Genomic DNA, 23,331 nt, shown 5'->3' with positions numbered 1-23,331 from the left:
GGCAAGGGGCAGTTAGGAGACCTGCAGCCCCGAGACGTCACACCACCCTGCTTGCGAAGGCCACAAAGCATCCCAAAAGCCACGAGCAGCTGCGAAGTCAAGCTATTGACCTCATTGTGCTGGATGGTAAATCCCCTTGGAAGCAGCCTGCTTGGCCTTAAAAGGCAGCAAGAGAAAAAAATTAAGAGCAGGTGAAGTTTCGGCATGCTCTTAAGCTGGAGGAAGGAGGCAGTGAGTGGTGTGAGTGTCACAGGCTGCCTGTGGTGGCAGGGTTAAATGACAGCCTCCCATCATGGCTGTGCCTGGGTGCCCCACACCAACCCCTGCTTTGCCCTGCCTGTCCTACAGCTTGTAGGGCAGGATTGGGGGGTGAATGCATCAGAGGAGACATAGGTTAAGAGGTGGAGTAAGGAAGACATATAATTTGACCGGTGTTGGAGAGCTGGCAGCTGACAAACCCTTCCTCCAAGGCAGCGGTCGCTTTCTGAAAGTTTGGACAAAGCTGCCTTTCTTTGAGCAGCAGTAAGTGCCGGCTGAGCAAGCCTCTCCAGACAGGACTCAAAAGGCAGCTATTTGGCATGTGCTGCCAGTTTTCAGGGGTCAGCTGTACGACTGAATTAGCAGAGGCATGGCGAGAGCTTTTTCTTCTGGGAGGCTTCGAGGGAGTCTCAAAGACCCAAGAAAGCACAAGTTGTGCCAGCTTGCTCTGTATCTTAAGGCTGGGACTTAGGTAAAGGCAAAGCAACCGCTGCCCAAATCCCTGGGGCAGGCTTGGCTCCCATAGGCACCCGTGAGCTGGTGGAACAGCCAGGCTGGGGTGGGCGCAGAGGTGTGACACCGCAAAGCCCAGCGCTTCGTGGCACGGGGTGTGCAGGTCCTATATTTTGGAGAATGAGGACATATTGGGCTGAGGAACTTTCCTTCTCCTCCCATCACTAAAGACATGAGCTTGCAGATGCTTCTCCCTCCCTCCCCCCGAAACAGTGGAGTGGTCTCCTTGGGGCTTATTTCCACGGCGGGGGATGCAGGAGGAGGTGTCTCCTACCCTGCAACATTTATGCTGGGAACTACAAATGAATTTGCAGATACATGCAGCTGACTGCAGTTCAGTGGCAGGCACGTTTATGCTTCTTTCCGAGGACAGGCAAAATGGCTGCTGCTTCCAACTAGCTCTTAAAATAAACTCTTCAATTCTGTCCATAAAGGCAATGCCTGCTGGAGCGGGAATTGCGGGAGCTATCGCTTGTTAGCTTTCATGGCTTGGTGGCAGCATGGCCTGGCTGCTTCTGCCAGGGGGGCTGTGTGTTTGGCATCCTCATGCTCTCTGCCAGGTATGGTCCCAGGAAGCTGCTGGGTTATGATTGCTTTCCTGGGGTTCAGGCAGGGAATGAGAAATCTGGGGGTTTGTCTGAAATGCTGTCATCCATCTGCAGTGGGGGCAAGTTGCTTTTTCACTCAGTGCTTCCCTCAGGGCTGCAGGCCTCCAAAATCATGCAAGAAAAAAAAAGAGGAAGGTTGTGCTGTTTTCTGGGGAAGTTGGACTCCTGTTGCTTGCTTGTTTGTTTGTTTTCTTTCTTTCCTTTGATTGCTTTGTTTTTAGTCTCTTCCAGACAGCTGGCTCTGTCTCATTCATCAGGCTAATTGATGATGGGCAGTGTGGCTATATGGAAAATAAAACTTGTCTGAATAGCTGGATTCTTCTTCGCTTGCTTATTTTAATGAGACAAGATGAGATAGATGGGATTGCGGTCAGTAACACTGCCAGTGCCGTTATCATGCACTTCTTCTCGCTTGGGCAGAAAAGCCTGGGATGAAATCCCCGTGGCACACAGCCTGTAAATTTAACACTGTGTAAAGGCTCAGCGGTGGTATTGGTGTGAGGTTCACCAGCGCTGTCCTACCAGGACAGTCCCTGGGCGAAAGAAGTGCTAAATCATTGTCGCCTACAATTTGCTGGTGGCACAAGGGCTACCACTGAGGGGGATATGGGAGCTGAATACTTTTCTCCACTGAGATTTGAGTTTGAAACCCATCAGTGGGACTAACGTGGGCGAGGAGACCATTGTCTGCTGGTTCATAGGAGGTTTGTCGGCACAGCTGAGTTCCCACAGATACTTTTAATTCCTTGGATTAATGATATTTATGCCTTCCCTTCCTCCTAATATAACGACTTGGTCTGCAAGATGAATTGCACAGCACCTGTATGAGTGTCACAGAGATGTCATTGATGATGATGACGATGGTTACTAAAGGAAGCACCTATGCCAAGGCTTTGAAGCTCGATTGGCCCCCTTTCACCAGGGCTGTGGAGACTATCTCTGATGATACTCAAAAAGACGTGCAACGGGGGGGCAATGATGGCAGTATTCATCTGGTCTATCTCCATACAGTTGTGTAAGGGCATCCTCCTGTGTCTCCTGAAGGAAATCACATTTTTTGTTCCTTACGTGGAATGATATTTCAGTCTTCTATTGTGCTTCAGACTTGGGTTTTGGTGTACAGACCCACAGGTGAATGGGTCAGCCAAGGAAAATCACAGGAAAGTAGGCTCTTGACAAGCCAGGCAAAGTTTCAAAAGCAGCAACATCCTGCTTTCAAAAGGGGCTGGGGCTCAGCTCTGAGGAGCTTTCCCTCCTCTGAAACAGAGCTATGTTAGAGACACAGAATTGTCCCCATGGACCTGGCCTTAAAGTGTTTAATAAATTTGTCTGGGCCTCCAAAATCACAGAGCTAATGTTCACAACTGTTCTGCATCCCATGGGTATCCGCTGGGAACATTAGGACTGCAACCTTTCTGAAAAAAACCCAAGGTATTTTAATGAAATTTGACTATAACTTTTTATCAGCACTTACCAAAAGTCACAGTTTTGATAAAAATTACTTGAACTTTGCACATTTTCATTGGAAATGAGGACTATTCATCTCGATTTTGGCACAAGGAAGCATTTGTAGTTCTATGAGAAAGTGGCCTGAAAAAAACTTCGAGGTTCCTGGGTTTTTTTCAAAAATTATGTTCCATTTTCCATGCTCTAAAATGTGCAAATGTGAAGCTTTAAATATACATTTCTGAAAATACTGATTTGGGAGTTGTGCTGTAACCCGAGCATTGGGCCACAAATCTCCAGATATTGGATCTTGCATTTCTTTGTTAATGTTGTAAACAATTGTGCATTAATAGTATTTTTTTTTGTGTGTGGGGAGCAATTTAGTTATTGACCCTTGCAGTAAAGGGTCTTTAGGAGAAAAAAAAAAAAAAGCAAACACCAAAACACCAAAAAATTTAAGGCTGATCTTTGACAGAGCTGCATCTGCATCTGCCAGCCAGCAACGAAGCTTCACCTGCCTGCTGGTGGGCTAGGAAAGGCTGATGGCTGTTGGTGGTGACTCTGGAGGGGACTGCTTGCTGCTGTGGCCCCCGCCTTATCATATGTTTTGATGTGCGCCCTTTGCACGATCAATAAGCTCAGGCGTGTACCTGTTTTGTTGTGTGTCTGTGCAGACAGGCCTGGATGGAGAGGCCTGCAGGCGGTTTGTGCAGTCAAGCGGTGTCTGGCCCCTGGCAGAGGAGGGGACGGAGGGGTTCAGGGTGGAGGCTACCAGGTGGCTGAGCTGGTGATGGGCTGCAAACAATATCCACTGCCCAGAGCCATGGCTGAAAGGAGCCTGAGGGCTGAGGGAAAGGCCTGCAAGGAGCACTCTTGGACCGTGTTTATCTCAGGAACCCAATGCTGCATTTTCTTTGCCAGTCTTGCAGTCTGGAGAGGGGGTACTTGCTCTGCCGGGAGATTGAGGCTGCCATTCATCCCAGCAGGTAAGGGAGGGCCCTGGCCATGGCCCAGCCCATCTATGGTTATTGTCAGCATGAACTAACTCAATAAGTCAGGGGTCGTCAATATTTGTCACCTCTCTCCCTTCACTCACTCCCGCCCTTCAGCAAAACATTGCTTCCAAACGCAGAGCAGCAGGGCTGGAAATCAAAAGACAAGAAAGGCCATCAGTGCAGGGAAGCCTTAATTTTCTGTATCGTGACGCACACCTATATATAACTTCAAATATATGTATAATATACATATGAATGCTTTGATTTTTGCAATAAATGCATTAATATTCAGCAATGGAACTGACCCCTTTTCTTTCCCTTGGGGCTTATTGTGGAGGAACCCAACCTAAAACCCAGTCAGATTAAATGCCTGATTGGAACATAAGGCGTTGCCTCTGGATGGGGAAGCAGAAGCAAGCGGCTTGTGGCTTTTTGGTGTTTTCCAGAAAACTATGAGGCTGCTTCTGCCAGCTTTTGAGCCAAGGACCTTTTGGTTTTTTTGCGTGTGAGGCTAATGTGTGAGTAAGCGTGCAAACCCCTTGCAGGCAGCAGGGCAGCTGCACGGAGCTTCAGGTGATGCTCCACAAGCTGAAGAGCAACAGGCAGAGAAAATGGGCTAAAACCAAGGTGGATTTGGGGACTGATTTGGGGGGAGCAACATAGGTGCATTTCCCAGGGGGGGTCTCAGGTGCTTGGGAGCACCCACTGATGGAAATGGGGTTCATCCTATTGGAGGTATGGTGCAAGAGCTGTACACTCACTCAGTTTCTGTAGTGTAGTGGTTATCACGTTCGCCTCACACGCGAAAGGTCCCTGGTTCGAAACCAGGCAGAAACATCATTTTAATGTTTTTTTCCCTCCCTATCTTGCCGATTTTAAAGGAGTTGGGTCATTCTGTGTGGGGATGGTGACACCAGAGTGTCATTTACCTCTAGTTTGGCCAACTGGAGGAGGGGACCTTGACCATGCCCCTTGCAAAGCGATGGCTTGAGACTCCTACTCCTTTTTGGGGTATCTCTGGGGAAGGCATCTTCATGCTGCATTTCCTCCCTTAAAAACCAGTTATAATTGGGAATTCCCCCTGGGTCTCAAAAGTAGCATGTTTTGGGTTTCCTTTGGTTGTGTCCATTGCTTTGAGCACCCTCAAGAGATTGTGAAGAAAGGTGGCCTGGATGGGTGATGGTGAAGAGGGAGGGATATGTTGTCATGATTGGTGCTTTTGAAAGATGAGGGGGGAAAAAAGAAGCAGAGGACGGGAAAAAAAAAAGCGGGGGCGGGGCAAATGGATATAGGGAGTGTCACTTAGAACAGGAAACATCCAGTGAAACAGCCTTTTTTCTGAATTTGCACAAATGTGACCTCTATGGACCGAACTTTTAGGTTTCTGTAGTGTAGTGGTTATCACATTCGCCTAACACGCGAAAGGTCCCTGGTTCGAAACCAGGCAGAAACACACCTTTTATTCCCGCCCTCCCCGCCCCCCCCCCCCCCCTTCCTCGACCCTTTTCCGCTCTCTGCAATGTGCTTAGACAGGACATCCATGTGCTCTTTGAGATGTAATTTAGCAGCTGGTTTTGGCTCTTACCATAGTGGGCAGGCAACTGATGTGCAACCAAGGAACCAGCTCAGACCCTGTCTGAAAACGTCTGAGTCCTGTCTGCTTTCCCTGGGGTGGCACCTCACCAGCCCAGCTCGTGGCAGAGAGCTGGAGGATCTCCCTCTCCAGCAAAGTTTCTTGAGCATTTCAAACCAAAACAAATTCCTGGCCAAAAGTTTCTTAGGAAATCTGAAGGAGGGTCTTGAACTCACCCTAATTCTGTGCTTTTGAGTTCAACTGCATCCTCTGATCCTCTTCAGGGCCTGAGGTCCAAATCTGCAAGAGGGCTGAGCTCTGTGATGGTAGGAATGAATGTCTGCATGTGTGTGCCCGTGTATGTGTGAGATGTCCTCATGTCCTTGTAAGTGCTTACCAAGGACATTCCGTGGCTCCTCAGAAGCCTATTTCTAGGCAATTTCCCAGTTTTCCCAGCTACTACAGGTGCAATTCTGAGTCAGGAGAGGCTCATGTCAGGATACTCATTTTAGGCATAGCTTGTGTCTAAGTGTGCCAGCATTTCTTACAGCTGTGCCCCTGCCCCATAGAGAAGCCATGGGGGACCCTCCTCCCCCTCACAGACCAAAGGCAAGGGCACAGCTCGGGAGGCTTTATTTCTTCCTAGGCTGGGGACAGGTTTCCTGTAGGACCTTCTCCTTCATTGACTGAGTATGTGACACCTCTAGGGAGCGCTCCAGGCTACAGGATTTGTATAGAGACCCAAATCATGTCTATTTCCTGTATCTTCCTTAGTCCTCCACTGAGCTCCCACCAAAAAAATCTCCTCATGAGACAGTATGACCCTTGGTTGGGTCAGACCAACACATTGCCCAGACTCACTGAAACTCTGGTACCAGTCCCGCCTGCAGCCTGGGGAAACTTGGTGGTTTCAGTGGTCCGGTGTGTGTATGTGCGTGTATCTTCTCCAGTGTGGAGCAATTTGGTTTGAGAAGGAATCTAACTTGGTTTGCCTCATAGAAAAAAATAACAGTGAACCACATGCTGCCATACATACCACAGAGGGTGCTTCTGAGGAACTCCAGAGGAAGGGGCAGTGTCAGCCCAAGGCACCAAAGCGCAGAAGGGGGCTGATAATGAACCCGAACATTTAATGTCTTGCACTACAAAAGCCTTGTCGGTAGCGTGAGCATTGCAATAAAAATGGGCTGATTTGGTGAAGAGGAAGGAGGGTGAGGCTAAGAGGGGAGAGTACATGGACCCGAGATCAACCCTGTTATTCCTGGCATCAGTTCTATGTAGGGCTTCCTGGCTCCTCCCAGGTCTGTAAAAGCAGGTCCAGAGATTGGGAGAGGGTTATGGTAGATGCAGGAAAAGGAGCTGTTTGGTGGAAATGAGTGAGACTATTGTGGGACTGCCTGAAAGGTAAACTTGCGGAGGCCCCCACTGAAGAGTTAGCTGCTCCTTGCAGGGAGGGTGAGAAGGCAAGTGGCCACCATGCATCATGAATGATGGTGGCAGCAAGGATTTTCAGCTAAGAGGTTAGGTAGGACCAAGCCTGGGTTCTTTTTGTCTCAGCCCACCTCAGGGTGACCACTACCAGGGACACACAGGGGGACATGCCTGGGAAGGTTGTGGCTTGGGCCACCCATGGCCCAGCAAACCTCAGTGTCCAGAGCTGATCTCTGCATATTTGTCCTCCTGTCTCAGAGGGAGGTGTGACATGTTACACGTGAGATAGCTTGGCATTTTTGCTGATTGGTGGTGAGAAACAGCATTTTAGTTCCATGCTAAAACACCCCTTGGAGCTGTTCTGGGAGAGTGTCATCTAACATGGTTTGTCCCAAGTGGGAGGATCCCTTCCTTTCTACCACCCGTAGGTCAGAGGACTGTGGGGACAGTTGTCCTTCATGCCATTATGGAAAAAATGAATAATGTAATTGTTTTGCACCCAGCAAAAACCAGAAGGACAAAATGGGCCTTATTTTCACAAGGAGAAAGTCAAGATAGGGTACCTCGGTATCACCTTGGGTCTCCCAGTCTGCTCCAAGCAGAAAGCTAGCTATCCAAACATAAACCTAGCTGTTTGTAATATGTGAGCGTGAAACAAAATTTTCTAGATCCAATATGGTTTTGGTTAAGTGGGAGCAGTGTTTGGGCAGTGAGCAGGAGCTCAGTGTAGGTCTGCACATCCAATTCTGGTTTGTACAGTAACTCTTAGCAGCCCGAGCCTGGCAATGGCTGTGCCCCGGTTTTCACATCATTTCTGCTGTAACTTGCCGTAACCTTTTCTATATTTTTATGGTACTGGCTCAAGCATGACTTGGGAGTGAGTTTGGTAGGGCTTGACTACTCGATGTTTTTAATGAACGGTGTCAAACTTTGGACATTGCAACTCAGCGCTGAATTGGTACTGGAGGGAAAAGCATAGTGAAGGTACGGAGATTTAAGAATGACTTCCTCTATGAAAGTGGCAGGGCTGAAAGGACAAAGCTGAAGGCTAGAACTGCTTACATCTTCACTAATTTTTAAAAATATACAGCCCAAAATTTATTAACAAAATTTGCTTTTAAAAGTTGTTTAAGTAAGTGTAGCACTTGTGCCTATTTCATTCAGTAACGTCTCTGTTGCACCCAGCGCCTGGGGAACTTCGACCATTTCAACTTTGGATCTGCAGGAAAAATTGTCAGTGAACCGCATGACCCATCAGCTGGTGTTCTTTGCCGCCGTTAACACAGTAATGAGTATCTTTCAGGGCTGTCTTTTAAATGTGCTTGTTGTAATGATCGAGGAAAAAAAAAAATAATTACTGAAACTAGAGGACTGAGGACTAGTCCCTGTCAAGAAAGGGAAATCCAGGGGAAATGAGACCCTTCAGAGTGAGTGCAGATCCCACCACTCCCAAGAAGCACCGCACTCCTTCAGACACAGAGTCTGAACTGACAGGCAGAATACATTTTGGAAATTTGGTGGGGGTGAGAAGGGCTGAGCAAGTGAAATGTCTTGCTTTCAGAGACTTAGTGCTGAGTCGCTTAAAATCATAAAAATGGGAAGTCATTCATTTTTCTCTCCGGGCGGTATCTCAGACACCAGTACCCCAGACTTCCAGGCCCCAGCATCAAACACTGTTGATGTTCAGACCTGACAATGATTCCAACACGATAAAGTTTTCAGCTGATATCGCAGACAGCTGCCAGCAGGACTCGTGCCGCACTGAATCAGAGCTAAGATAGGTCCGCAAAACACTCGCCATCTGCCTTCCCTGTCCTCCAGAGAAAAAGAAATGCACAAAGACACCTGCCATGTTCTTTTGTCTTTTTTTTTTTTTTTTTTAATTATTCCTTCATATTCAAACTTCACAAACAGTGTGAACTTGTACAATACCTCAGAAAGTGAAACTTACAAAAAAAGTGCTGGTAACATTAAAAAAAAAAACAAAAAACAAACATCATTCTTAGCAACATCAATTACTCTTCCACACAAAACAGAAACCTTGTAAAATTTATTTCCGTATTTTTTTAAGGCGTAATACTTCCGTATAAAGTATATGCAAGAGATAAAACTTCACAGTATTCCAAAATGTCACAATAATAATAATAATAATATAGTATAATGAAGCGCTACAGTTAATTTTCTTTTTTTATTTTTTTTCCTGTTTTAAATAACAAATACAAGTCACAGGTAAATATACGTGAGAAAAATACGAGGCTAATATTAAATGGCAGGTAAGGATACTCTCACTGTAAGAAAAAACTGGCAGGATGTGTGTATTTATTCTATATTTTAAAGCACTTGATAGAAAAGGCGTATGCAAGGTATTTTTTTTTTTAAAACAATTTTCTATTTGCTTGTTTTTGATAACTGACATACCATTTACAGAGTATAATGAGAGAAAAAAAAGGAACTTAACCCCTCAAAACTTTTGACCTGCTCTTCACATCGTCACAAACCATGTTTCTCAAGAGATGCCTGTACAGCGGTGGGTGGGTGTGTGTATGTGTGTGTGTGTCTGTGAGTGCAGGCGGTAGCACATGTGTGGGTATGCAAATGGGTATAGGACCATGGCAACATGCATCGACACTGGCAGAGACCCATCTGCTGTGGAGGATCTCCACCACTCTGGGGCCAAACCTGAAGTCTCTGTGCCGGCAAGACGGCCGCCGAGGTCAGTGTCGGCAGTTGCCTGCATAAAGACCCCGGGATTTATGCCTGGGTGAAGTTTCCCATTCACTCAGCATCGAATGACTGCTGGGAATTTCTTTGTCCCCAAGAAGAAAACGTCCCATTGCATTTTTGTACACCCGCGCACATGAGCGTGCACTCTCCTCTCCACCTTTTAGCTCGACTTCTTTCCGACCCCTTCTCCCCCTCCATGTACAAGAGCAAAGACTGCCCAAGAAATTTCCGCCCGGATTCAAGCCGGTGCTGCCGGGAATGGGGAGGTGGATGGAGCTGCGCGCTCAGGTGTGCGTGTGTAGCGTTTTGCAGAAAGGCCATGGCACCCTGGGCATGCGGGGCCAGCGCAGCGGCACCTGCCCCCGGCCCTACCCTCGCCCCCCGCGCCCCCGCCTGTACCTGCCAACAGCCAGCCGCTCAGCCCACGGGTAACAAAAAGACAGCAGATAGCATTAACACATCAGTAAGGTGCTCAAAGAAAAAAAGGCGGCTCCCACTCCTGGAATGGGAAACCACGTAAGGTGCTTCAAAAAGGTTTCTATTTTTTCTTTTTTTTTTTTTTTTCCTTTTTTTTTTTTTTTTTTTCAGTTTCAGACATTTTAAAAAAAGGACTGATTGAGCATGTGGTACGTGAGAGCAAGGCCGAGAGTTTTGAGACTTCTGACATCCTCCATAAACAAGAGCTTCCTCAGGGCAGGATGCATTTCTGTTTGTTTGCTTCTTTTTTTTTTTTTATTTGTTGTGGTGGATCAGTTTAGATGCAATTTTTTTTTTCATATAAAACAAAAAAAAAAAGTAACAAACCAACCCAATGTGAGAATTAGTGTAAAAGTCAAACTGCGTTATTGGGCTGAGTTTTTATTTTCATCTTTTTTCTTTTTTTTTTTTGCCCGTTCATTCAGTTAGCACCGTTCCTTTTTATTCTGGTTACAACCCAATTCCTTCTGTAATTATTGAACATACAGAAAGGACCAAATAGTTATTTTTATTTTTTTGTGATCTGTTTCAAGAGCCCAACCGCAATTCCTCTGCTGCTGCTGTGTTTGTGTAGCATCTGGTTTCATGAGCTTAAGGAGAAAGGTTAGTCTGCTGATATTTAAGGTTGACGTGTGTGTTTGTATGCATACACATTGTTCTATACATACACACTGCATGGAGTACATTTTAACTGGAGATAAAGTGAACTGGGTTCAAACACTTATGCACTATCTTCCCCTATGTATTTGAAACAGTCTGGAGCTTTGATTTGATTTTTTTTTTTTTTAAAGTGCATTTAAAGCAAAATAACTGGCATTCACATACCCCATGGAAAACACGGTAGCAGTGGAAAGCTTGGCTATGCTAAACTCCTCAGACTTGACAACGCCAAAAGCAAACGGGGCAGTGACAGGCCTCAGTGTAGGCAGCTATTCTTGGGCAGCACCATTGGCAAGGAGGGAAGGCAGGAGGTGGTGGAAGGGAAATTGCTTTAAAGGTTGAATATTTGAACTGTTTTCAATTCTGACATACCTCTGTCGTTCCCAATACGGCTTCCTTTATGATGATTAATGACCTCTGTTACAGACGTATACGTCTGACTCTCCCTAGTTCTGTCTTTTCATCGATACTTTGTGTGTGTGTCCCAAGTGCCAGCATCTATTAGGAATAAGGCACTGTTGAAATTACAATTTTATAAAAGATGCAAAATAATCCAACCCTAACAATCCCGGCCACCCGCACTGTTCTCCTCCGCCTCCATCCCTTTGTGGGGGAAATATTGCATGTGAGAGAGTTTATTCTAACGTTCTCTAAGTGTGTCAAAACTAGGCCTTGGACACATGTCTGAAGTCCATCAGCACCAAAGGTGGGTAGGAATACACCCTTTCTCTGTATACACACGCACACATGCAGGCTGCTAAACGGGGAGGGGGAATAAATACACTGTTCCTCTGCTGCTCCTCCCTGGCTCTAGAGCCCAGCCTAAAGAATAAATTTCCAGTCCCCCATCCACAACATTGTCATTTGCCGGATCATTTACAGAAGCCATCAAGGAATTTTTCATCCCCATCACCCAGGTTTTACAGGTGGATTTCTGAAAGGGTAAACTCCTGGAAAGCCTGTGTGGAGCTCCCTGCTGTGCAGAGGAACAGCACAGGTGGGTGCCCGGCCTCGCCCATCAGATGGGCATTACCGGGGGGGGTGCTTTGTACTGATTCATAAAATCAGGAAAGCTTCTACAGCGCAGCTGCTTCCTCTGTGGAGTCAGGGATGCTGACTGTGCAGTGGGCAAGTCCATAGGGAAGCCAGGCGGCAGTTGGGTCCCTGTCTTTTTAACTGGACCTCCTTTGCCCACAAGCAGCTGTGGACTGCAAGCGGCTTTTCCATTATGCCAACATGCTGTTTTCTCTCCATGATTTTGACCAGGGACTAAGCCATATCTCAGTAACTGGGTGGGGTTTTGGCCCTAAAAATGCCGCACTCAGCCCATCGTAATATGCATTTGCTGTGGCAGCAGCAAATCCTTCTCCTGCTAAAATGCTGAAAATGATCCATCAACTACCTTCCCTGAGCCAGGATCCCACTGGCTCCTCTCACCTCTCACCAAAGGCGGGGGCTGCCTCGTAAAGCAGAGAATACAGTAGAAAGTAAGAAAAGCAAGCAGACAGTAGGGGTTATAGCAAAGAAAGCATGAGAGTAGACAGTCTAGCATTTAAGCTATAGGCTGGTCAGTTTAGCCACCAGTGTTAAAATGGACTGAGATTAAAGCAGTCTAAGCTGCTACGGACTGGGTTTTTAGAAGTGACACAAACCTTGGGCGGAATTGAATTGCCTTTTTTTCTTTTAGTGGTTTAAAAGTCATCTTGATAAGGCCACAAACTGCATTTGTCTTGTCAATGTAACTGCTTGCACACGGCATGAACTGAAATTGAGTGAGTGCTTTACGCAGCCAGGACTGGAATGGGAGAGAAGAGCCACCCCTATGACTGCTCTGTAGGAGAGAGGAGCATCTGAGGAGGTGGTGGTAGAGGGTGTCTCCTTGGAAAGACCTGCTACGTGTGGAAAGGGAAAGGAGCTAATAGCAGCTCTCCACTCCCTTTCCCCTCACCACCACCCTACTGTTTTGCTGGACACCTATAGACAAGTAGCACTTCTGAAGAGCCTCCTCCTGTGTCTCTCACACGTTTAAGTTGGGGATGGGGAGGAGGTTGGTATAATTACAAAAGGGGAAAAAGAAGGCACATGATTTTACTCAGTCCTGACTGAACCCACATTTTGAAAGCAAGGGCAGTTTAGGTGGAGGGCAAAAAAGTGCTCAGCGGAGCGGGTGCTCACTGAGAAGAAATCTCAGGGCAAAGGAAGAGGGAGAATAAAAAGGAAAGGCAGGAGAAATGAAGGCCACATTCAGCTTTCTGTCTGCTTGACAGTCTCAAGATTTGGCTGCATTATTGTCCAGGAAGGAAAAGAGTCTGGTTGGTCTCAAATGTAGCCCAGTTACATATCTCCAGTTTTTGTTATGGCTGTTGGTGTCTTCCTCCTTCCCTTTTCTCTGGTCCCATGAGTGCCTGGAGCACCGCTTCAGTCTTTTTAAGCCTGTTCTTCAAAAATCGAGAACATGGCACACCTCTTTGGTTGCCCTCAGCCTCTACTTCTCCTCAAATCCAGAACCAGTGATCAAACTGAGCAGTGCTCCCCTCTGGTCACTCCCACTGTTGGGGTGCTAAAAAGGCTTGATTAGTGACTGAAAACGCAAAGCAACCTCACGGTTTCAGTTTGGTTGGTGGGTTGGTCACAAAAGCCACTGGCTGGATGACGGGCAGACAAGGGGAGCTGTTGATTGAGAAACTGGGATGTCATTTACAGAGTTCATTATGAGCATCGCGGCTCTCAGTCACTTAACCCCTCGTGCATTGCCACGTACCATGTGTGTTTTTTCTCTGCCAGTGACTTAGCCTTTCTCATTCCTGTGGTAGATGGGAGAAGAAGTAGAGCTGATGGCCCAGCTTTGGGATTCCGAAACACTGTTTTGCATTTCCCCCTGATGAGTCTCTGCTTCAAAAATGCATTTAGTTTCTCTCTCCCCTTCCTACCATTCCACCCCACCCCACCCACATTTGCTCAGGAATTCATAAGGCAGAGTAATGAGAAGTAGGATCACCAACAGCTCTATGAAGACACAGGGTGGTAAAATGCTTCCACACAAACTCACAGTCCAGTGTTTGTGACATTTCATAAATAACTTTTTTTTTTTTAAAAAAAAGAATAACACAAGAACAATCCCTTTACTTACTCATCTGAAACAAAATAAACAGCAGTGGCTACAAACTTCTTCTTGTAACAATTACAAAAAAACTCCCAACAATACAATCCCCCAACTTTTAACACGCGCCTTGAATGTTTTTTTTTTTTTTTTTTATTTTAAACCTCAAAACTGCAGCATATCCTTAAGGGCAAACTTTTCAATTAGTTTTTTCTTTCTTTTCTTTTTTTTTTTTTTAAATAATGTGTTCACCAAAAAGAAAAAAAATTCCACAAAACAGTCTTGTACCAAGAAAATGCATTCAAAAATAGAAAATACTACACAACAAAAATATGTACCCTTCCTTTCCAAAAGAGTCTTCACAAAAATGTAGAAAAATGCCAACCATTTTTTTCCTTTCCTGAACACTTAACTTTCAACCTAGGGCACAATTATTTATTGACTTATAATGTCTGTTTTTGCATAAAATATGGAAGATACAAACCAACTATCAGGACTGTGAAGTTACAAACAACACCTCATTATTCTTCCCACCCCACATTCCCTCCTTAGAAAACAAAACAGAGAAAGCCAATGTTTCAACAATTGATTGAAAGCCGTGTTAGGCTAGAAAAAAACCATCAGCTGATACGGGGATTCAAAGATGCTGGCATAACAGGAAAATCATCTGCCTTTTAAAATGCATGCTCTTTGCATTTATCTCAACACAAGTCTCTGTCCCACTGTACTCAAATGACCAGGCACTATGGAGACAGGACATTGATGGGCACAAAAAGATTCGGGAAGAATCTGGGCAACAAGCCCAGGGACTGCACATGGGTATGCCTGGGCGTGCACATGTGCACATCCATGGTATTTTATTTGCTAAAGAACTGTTGCCATTTTGAAAGACAGAGAGGATGCTTCCATATGCCTTAAAAGTGCAAGGGCCATTTCTGGATCATAGTAGTTAAATACGCAGAAGTTTTACTACGCTTAATAGTCAAGTCCATTTTTTCTGGCAAAGGCAGGCTGTTCAACCAGAGTTAGATCATATCAGTTCACGGCTGGGAGTGGGTAACAGCTGAAAGCTGGTAGGCAAAAAGTGTCACACCAAGGTGCATCCAGAACTGATTTATTCAGTGGGAAAGTGTTTTGCCTACCTTGAACAATGTTCAAGGGGTATTACGTGATTAACACAGCCAAAAGACCAACTGTTTCAACAGCAATAAAATCTAACGGTGGGGACTAAGGTACTACGTGGAAGGCAGCTGTATCTTGCACGCATGTGGCTAAATCCATCCTTTGTGTACCTCCTTTGACTTCACTGCAAGTAAATCTGCTTGCACCAGGGATGAATTTGCCCCATGTGGTTCTGGATTTTATGACTGTCAGCCATTTAGGAGCCCGACCCTGCAAAATACTGTGCTAAAATACTCCAGATTGCAGAGCTAGGATCAAAGAGGCTTCTCTCTTCTTTTTTTTTGAGATTGTTTGGTTTTTTTCTAGTATATTTGTTAGAGGATGCTTCCATAATAAGGAAGAAGAGGGGATCTTTTTCTTAGCCTTTTCCGCTGTGTGGCTGTGTGTTTTCCTTTTTTTCAAATGGCAAAATGTGTTTGTGTTTACTTCCAGTGCATTTTTTTTCTCAAAAATTCAAAACAAAAAGGAAACATTATTTTTCCCATCCTTCAAAAGGAAAACAAAACCAAAACAGACTGGTAAAGTACAATATAATAAAAATCAGGCATTATAAAAGACAACGTGATGTGCAACAGCAATACCAAAGAAACAAAAATAAAATATATATTAGGATACAAGTACGAATGAGCCAAGAAAGCTATCTAACCCCACTACCGGATGATTGGTAAGCATTGGTTAAGAAATAGGTAAGGCTATTCTGAGATTTCTAACTTAACACAGTTAACCACTGCCTCTCTCACACCTTTGCTTCCTAAATTTTTCACCTTTCACTCACTGGTCTTTTATGTCTTGAAACTGATTTTCTTTCCTTTTCGTATTTTTTGGTCTACAGTAGAATTGCATGTTAATAACAACAGCAAAACAACACTCAAGCTTGTTGTGAGAGTAAGTTGGTGCCACATCCGTGATGCAGAAGAGAGAAGACAGACAACAGAACAACCGCATTCAGTTTTTCACACACAAAGCATATTTAAGGGCAACAGCATAGTTGATCAAAACAAGTTTGGAGGGGCAAGCAGCAGAAGCTGTAGGTTTATTGAAACTACACCAGCAACCAGAGCATGGCCTCTTGCCTTCACCATTGTCCTTGAGGACAATGGTAGCTCAGTTGCCATGTGGCTTTGCCATTCTTGTCATCTGGAGCAACAGCTGACCCACCATCTACTCACCACTAATTGCACTCCTGGTTCGATGGAAAACCCAAAGGTAAAAGGCTCCTAGCTGGGGCCAAGGCTCTCTCTTGGTCACCTTGGCTGATGGGACAAACCACCAGCCAGTGTGATACTAGGATCAATGAGGGAGGGCACCTGGCTGGCAGGCCATTTGGGAGCAGTCTTGAAGCAAATTCAGACGGTCAGGTGATGTGACAGATTGTTTAGTTGCCTCCATTAGGGAAAAAGTGATGAACACTGACAGGCTACTCTGGGATCATTCCATTAGCATAAATTCTCTTAGTTCAGCAGAGATGAGAAAGCATACGCGCTCTATTGCTTTCGAATTGCCTTTGTAAATGTCAGCATCACCAGCCACCAGAACTGCGTTTCTTACAAACTTGGCTATGGCACTGTGACTGAAGCTCCATCGTGATTCCTGGCATTTTCTTTTTTTCTGTGGAACTTCTGAAACATAACATTTTCCTCAAGGGTAAGCTCTAAAATTACCATAAGGTTGAAAATATCACTAGCATCTTATTGAACCATAATTATGCCACATAGGCCTTAGCATCAAGCTGATCCTCAGTAGTGCTTATCAAAGTTGAGGAAAGGAACGTACAGAAACAAGATGATCAAAAAGTACAGGGAAGTTCTGTTTTGGATCTAGCCTATAGGCCAAAGTGATTTTCATTCAAGAGAAGAGGTGCAACAATGAAGCAGGATGCCAAATGGAGGAGAATTATAGAAGTTAGTGTTTCTCCATCTGGAGAAAAAAACCAGGGCATTAAGTTATGCGGCATCTCTAGTCAGCAACATATGTTTTGGCTTCTTAAAATAAACCTCAAGTTATCCTTGGTTTCTCAGTCAAGCACTGTCCACATGGGGCTTTAGTACCACGCTGCAAAAAATTGAGTTTGTGCTATCTTTAAATGCAGTTCCAGTTAAAACAGTTTCAAATTGGCCATGTAAAAAGGAACAACGTATTTAAAAGCCATTAAAACTATACAATCACACTTACGCCCAGGAAATGACCTGGTTGAGCACTGTAACTAACTGGGAACATACACTGGAATATGGCTTCTAAAAATGGTTTGGTTCCTGTTTACATGGACTAGACTGGTTTTGTTGAAACTGAGTCAGCAGGAATCAGGTTTAAACGGGTTGAATTCAAACCCGGGTTTGGAGCATGGCTCAAAGCCCACTTCTTCAGGTTGCAGTACTTCTTAAAAACTAGTGCAAATGGCATCTTATCACAGCATTGCAAGCATGCAGTGTTCCTCTCCCTGTCCAAATATGGTTGCCATCGGGTCACAGCACAAGGGAGGAATATGCAGCAATCAGTCAGCCAGAACAGCTCAAACTACCAAAGTTCTTTATTTTACCACAGCAGAAAAGGCACTCTGGACACAGCAGGCTCAGTAAACCCTCAGCTTCTCTTTTTTTTCTGGAGCAGTCCACTACTCCTCTTTGACAATGCAAATCCACTCTGACAGTAGCAGTATATGCAGCTGCCTTAAACAAGAAAACAAAACAAAACCTCACCTAACAAAAAAAAACGGGAGTATTGGCTCATAACCTGAATTAACTTCAGTAGACAGACTTCATTTCCTCCCATATCATGACTCTGTAGCTGTTACTACTCTTACAGAAGCAAATGCCACTTTACAAATTAAAGGTGCTCTCCTGCCACTGTATTATGTTGGCTCTCAAATGAACTGTGCTTTTGTTGAGCATCTATTGCCTTATTACTGGAAGATGACCTTCCAGTGGTTTTCATCTTACAGGATTCCTGTAGATGGCTCAGAAAGAGACTGCATGTTCTACAGTGCTGCTTTCAAGGGAAGAGTCATTCAGTAGTTCATCTAACACAACATCAGGGGATATCTCCAGTTCTTCTCTTACAGTCCTTTCAAGCCAGGATGGATAAAATCTAAGAGTGGGAACCTCAAAGCCTGCCAGAAAAACACATCCTTAACCCCAAAGTCTCTCCTGGTTCCAGACAGACCTGCTCCTTCCCTTCAGGACCTGCCTCTGGTTTATTATTCCTCTTTTAGTTCTTGATACTTTTCTCAAATGAGGCAGCCCAACAGACTGACCAGCAGCAATCCACTTTGCATTCTGCAGCTCTGTGTAAGGTCTGTACTACCCATTCCTCGGTCCTAATGAAGCCAAAATATCTTAGCTTCAGTTCTAAGGAGAAATTCAGGGCACGAATAGCTTTCTGGCCATCCAATTACTCTAGAATTTCCTTACCAATTGGATGCCTACCTCCCCCTTTTTGTCCATTAAACCTCTGTGTACATTAGACAGGTGGTCCCCACACTGCAGGACCAAAGCAGATGCACTCATGTTTTACATTCTTCTCCCAGTTACTATACAGAGCATTTTTCATGATCCTGTTGTATCTTCTGGCTGAAATTGCAATTATAGTCTTACCAAAGAGATTCAACACAAACTTTTGAGAGTTTATAGACCACAAAGAGCTATAGCAGACATGGATCTTGCTGCACATTACTATTGTTTTCTTTTTTCTTATATTATGCTTGTTACAAAGTTAGTGACCAAGGCATAGGCTCACATGCATCTTGACTGTAAGAATAGTTTCTAACAGGATTCCATTTGCTTCCAGCCAAAAGCTTTCATAATGCTTGACTATGTGTTTGAGGAGAGAAATCAGACTGATGATCTTAAGATGCTAGACAGCATCATTTCCTAAGCAGGAATATTCCTTATTGTACTGAATTCCTGTCACCCTTTCCTGTTCACATGTCCCTCCTGCTCCCTCTGCCCCAAAGGCTTGACTGGAAGGAACACTTTGAATCGAGTGTTCAGGCTGACTGTTTATTGCACTGTTCCCATAACAGCCTCGGAAAGAAGTGCTTTTTTTCAGTAACCTTCCCCTTTGGTAAGCCTGCTTCGTGGCTTCACTTCTTGAGCTGAGAGATCATGCTTATGCTGAAGGGATGCTAATCATAGTTGAACCTCTCTGAAGAGATCCTATCTGACAATGCAAGTTTTGACATCTGAACTGGGAATTAGTATCTTTATGTTGAAGCCTTACATTGGTTTTCATGCTGATTAGTTCTCTTAACTCTCTCACAGCCCCAAAGAACGCTCTCTAGGAAAAGGAGGAAAAAGATCTGTAGCACCCTGAAACCTGTGATGTCTCTTCAGTTTCTATCAGAGTGCTTTTTGTTACTTTTTTTTTTTTTTTTTTTTTTTTTAACAAGCTATTCAATACAGCTATCTCAGTGTCTGACTAGTTGCTTAAAGTAAAGTTCAGCCTGGTCAGGTTTATGGTACATCCTCTTTTCTTTGCCTGTCCCTTTCTCTTTTCCCTTCCTGCTTAGTTGGCCCCTTCCAATCCCACCACATGTAAATACATTTCAGTAGTGCAATGCAGTGCAGTGCAGTCATACTTAGTGCAAAAATAAAAAGCCTTATCCAGACCAAAAAAGCACAAACTCCCTCCCCACCCCACCCAGTCCCCAAGAAATCAGCTTTCAGTAAAAGGATACGAATGCCCCCAAAACAAAGGGGAATTTGCAGTCTCCCAATCGCACTTTCACATGCTTCATTTTCTCTCCTCCTACTCAATGTAGCGATCTCATTAGCAGATACGACATTTATCAAAAACCTAAGTCAAATGACAGAAATTGGAAAGGAGACAAGCCATTGTTTGGGAGCTGCAGAAAGAATAGAGAACTAAATGGATACAGCAAAAAGGTCAGTAGTGGTTTTACACAAAGTTGTCAGATGCAAACTTTGCAAGGGCACACCTTGCAAAGGGCACGTGTAAGTGTGGGTAAAAAACCTAAAAAGCTTCCCTGTTCCCAATATACAGTCCTTATTTAACAGTGCCTAAGCTAAGGTTCTGTAGTGCAATCAGCTCTTCGAAGTGGCAGCTCTCTGTGGCCACCCTAAAACAAATGGACAGATCAACACTAACTTTAGTCTTCTCCCTCTCACGCAGACATGCACGTGCATGGACAAATCCCTCCCCCATCCTGCAAATACACAAGTATATATATAAAGGATTTGTTTTCACAGCCTTTCTAGGGCTATGGTGGGAAAGCAGTAACTTTAATGACAGGCCTAGAAGCTCTTAAGTACCTCAAAATGAAAACACATAAGAAAAACAAAATAAAGCTCACTAACAACAAAGGCAAGCAGGTTACTGAATCCCAATCAGCCCATACCTCCCCTAGCCTATCTATCTCTTTTAACAAAATAAAACATCTGTCAGGGCTTCCCACTCATTAAGATATCACTTGGGAAAACACACCGAAGACTTTGGGGTACTCACTGGTTTGGAGATTAATTTCAATTTGGATAGCCACAAGAGCCTCCACCTACCCCTTGTAACTACTAGAAAGGAATGCGGGGAACCACTTAAACAGTGTGAGAGGCCGCAATGGGGAAGGAGGAGCAAGAAAGGGAAATGTATGGAAAAAGGAACACATTAGGGCAACGCTGCTGTTATACTAATCTCACTGTAATTTCTCAGTACATAGAGGAATATTGCATGATGGTTCAGGCACAGGCTCAGGCACATGCTTCCTCAGGTCTTCTGCCTCTTCTCCCACTCCCAGTCCCTTGTTGACGATAGCAGCCCACCCCAGAATGTAAACAAAAGCAAATACCAACACATAAATGATAACTGAGAACCAGGTTCCTCCTTTTTCTTTCTCTTGCAAAGATAGAAGAACTGTGCCCTCGCCTCCAGGCACACAGACTCTGATTCATCCTAGTGCAGAAAAGATTAATAGCGTTTCACATGCACAGAAATAAGGAAAGAACCTGAAAGAAAGAATCTAAATAAGAGGGCAGGGATCCTGAATATCCACCTCCAAAACAGAAAAATGTGCCAGGCCATAAGGACTTTTGCTGTTTACCTTTATCAGTGAGCCTATCATGAAAAATAGAGAGCACAATGTAATCACTAGCCATGGCAAGGGGCCAGAACCTAAACCCAGTCCCTCTGGGTGGAGAGCTACAGTGGTGTGTCCCATGCCATGACATACATGAGACACAAAACAGATAATGCTTGCTAGCTCTTCTGTGAAGTCTATAAACACCAATTTAGCCAGCATAATCAGCAGCAATGAATTTTCATGCTTCATCTGTGTGTACTTTGAGGGTGTCCTACCTATTTGCTGAAACCCTTAGTTCACATTAGACTATGTGGGTTCCCATCCATTCTCCTGCATATCCATCACAGTAGCACTTTTTTTTTTTTTTTCAGAAAGTCCACAGTAAAGCTGATGTATAGTCTCAATTTGGGGTTATATACCCAGATATTACAAAGAAATACATTATTTCACCCACGTGACTATATGATCAACATTACAGAAAAGGTATGGCCAGAGCACTTCTGGGTAAAGCAGTCAGAAACCTAGAGTCAAGTAACTCCAAATATCCAAATACCCAAATCTTTTTACATTGTTCTAGCAATAGGAAAGTGACACAGCAAGGGTGTGAATTAGAGAAAAGCAATTGCTGTGTGTCATATATCTACGCTAGCTGTTGTGGCTCACTACTTAATTATTTAAGATAAACACACCATCACCAATCAAATCCAAAAAGGCTACATACTTGTGGAATGAAAGACTCAAGACTATTTATGACTCTGGACAAAAAAAGTCCCACGCCTTGTTCAAAGGGAAGCAGCTGTCCCGCCTTGTATAGTTCTTTTCTATAGTTCTTTCTATAGTTCTAAGGCTCCCAGCAAGAAGGAGAGACTATTTAATCACAGAACGCTTAACACAGGCAAAATTGGCCTGGTGGAGTGAAATCAAACCTTGAGTCAGTTTTATGAAGACTAGAAATTTTGGGGAGAAACATGCAAAATTATGGGGACAGTCCTGTGACATTTTAAAGGGTGCATATGAAACTAGTTTTTAGGACTACAGCTTTCTGTAGGACTACATATGCTTTCCCTGTCAGAGAAAATGCACTGAAGTCAACAAGAGAGCAGGTGGGTCCCGCCTGCAGAATTTGGCCCACAGAGTATTGGTCCAATCAATTTTCAGGATTAACTATAGACCTCACTGATGCTGACAAGAAAGGTCATGCAATATATCCTGCCTGAACTGAGCAGCCTATTTATCTTATGTTTGACAACAAAAGCTCATTATGGGTGTTTATGGGAAACCACCGGTTTTCTGCTTCATTTCATTGTAAGAATTTCTTTGAATCTGAACTTTGGAGCAAAGATCTAGGGGACTGAATGCTCAGCACATATGAAACTGGGAACAAATTCCAGATTTACAGGATCCCTATGAGTTTCGCAGCAGTTCAAGCTACATCCTAGCATTAGGACAAAGGGAACAGGGCAACCCAAAAGACAATGAAACTTGTTGGAAGATACTGTGTACAAGTAGCTCTGACTCCAATAAATGAAAGAGTGACACCTCTTTCACCAATAAATAGGAACTATAAATTTTTTTAAAGATATTCATACATTGAAAAAAGAGCAGCAGCAGATTATGGAGATTCAATCTTTTCCTCTAAGTGGCATGGGTGAAGAGCAAGTCCCTTGTATGGAGTTCAAGCATTCCTCTCTCCTGGGAGGCCCCCCAGACTTTGGTGCAAGCACCCCCAAGGCGGGGGACTCTCCTCTTATTCAACCTTGCAGCGAAGAACTTTAAAATCCCTTTCTGTCCCTGCACAGTAGCATAGAGCAACATTCTCTTAGTACAAGGTTCTCCCTCTCGTGGTGACAGTGTTACCTACTTCAACTGTTGTGTTCCTCAAAAGCTGTATAACACCGAAAAGAAGTGCAAAAAGGAGCTGAATATAAATGCTTTTGACCACAGCAACATGAGACCATGGCTTGCATTAGCCCTAGAGGTCTACTTGGTCAATGAGGAGAAGGAAAACGAAACTAGTAACGAAAAACGTATACTAGAATAAAGCTAATAGTTGGACAGAGTCTTCCCTTGATGTTTATATCATTCAAGGAAAGTCTCCAATGCAAGAATCTAGAAAACTGTAAAGCCAGTGTCACCTTCTGTTTTCTCTCTCTTTAAAAAAGCAGAAAATATGCACATATGAAATGAGTTTCTTAGAACATCACAATTCTCAAGATTAGCATTTCTTCAGAGAATGAAAAAGAAAGGATACATGTTCAAAAAAAGGAAGATTTCTGGATTCACAAATGACTGACTGTCTTTTATGAAAAAGATATGTTAAAATAGTGTTCACCAGC

General features: G+C 44.2%; 2 non-coding genes across 2 annotated transcripts; both read left to right on the top strand.

Annotated features, from left to right (window-relative positions):
- Positions 1-4,584: 4,584 nt before the first annotated feature.
- TRNAV-CAC (transfer RNA valine (anticodon CAC)) lies at positions 4,585-4,657 on the top strand. Its single transcript has one exon. It is a non-coding gene; the product is annotated as a tRNA-Val (tRNA).
- Positions 4,658-5,200: 543 nt separating this feature from the next.
- Positions 5,201-5,273, top strand: TRNAV-AAC (transfer RNA valine (anticodon AAC)). The gene has a single exon. It is a non-coding gene; the product is annotated as a tRNA-Val (tRNA).
- Positions 5,274-23,331: the final 18,058 nt, after the last annotated feature.

Source organism: Numenius arquata, chromosome 1, assembly GCF_964106895.1.
Source record: "Numenius arquata chromosome 1, bNumArq3.hap1.1, whole genome shotgun sequence".
Lineage (NCBI taxonomy): Eukaryota > Metazoa > Chordata > Aves > Charadriiformes > Scolopacidae > Numenius > Numenius arquata.
Note: the sequence above shows the minus strand (reverse complement) of the source record. Positions and strands in the feature narration are given on the sequence as shown.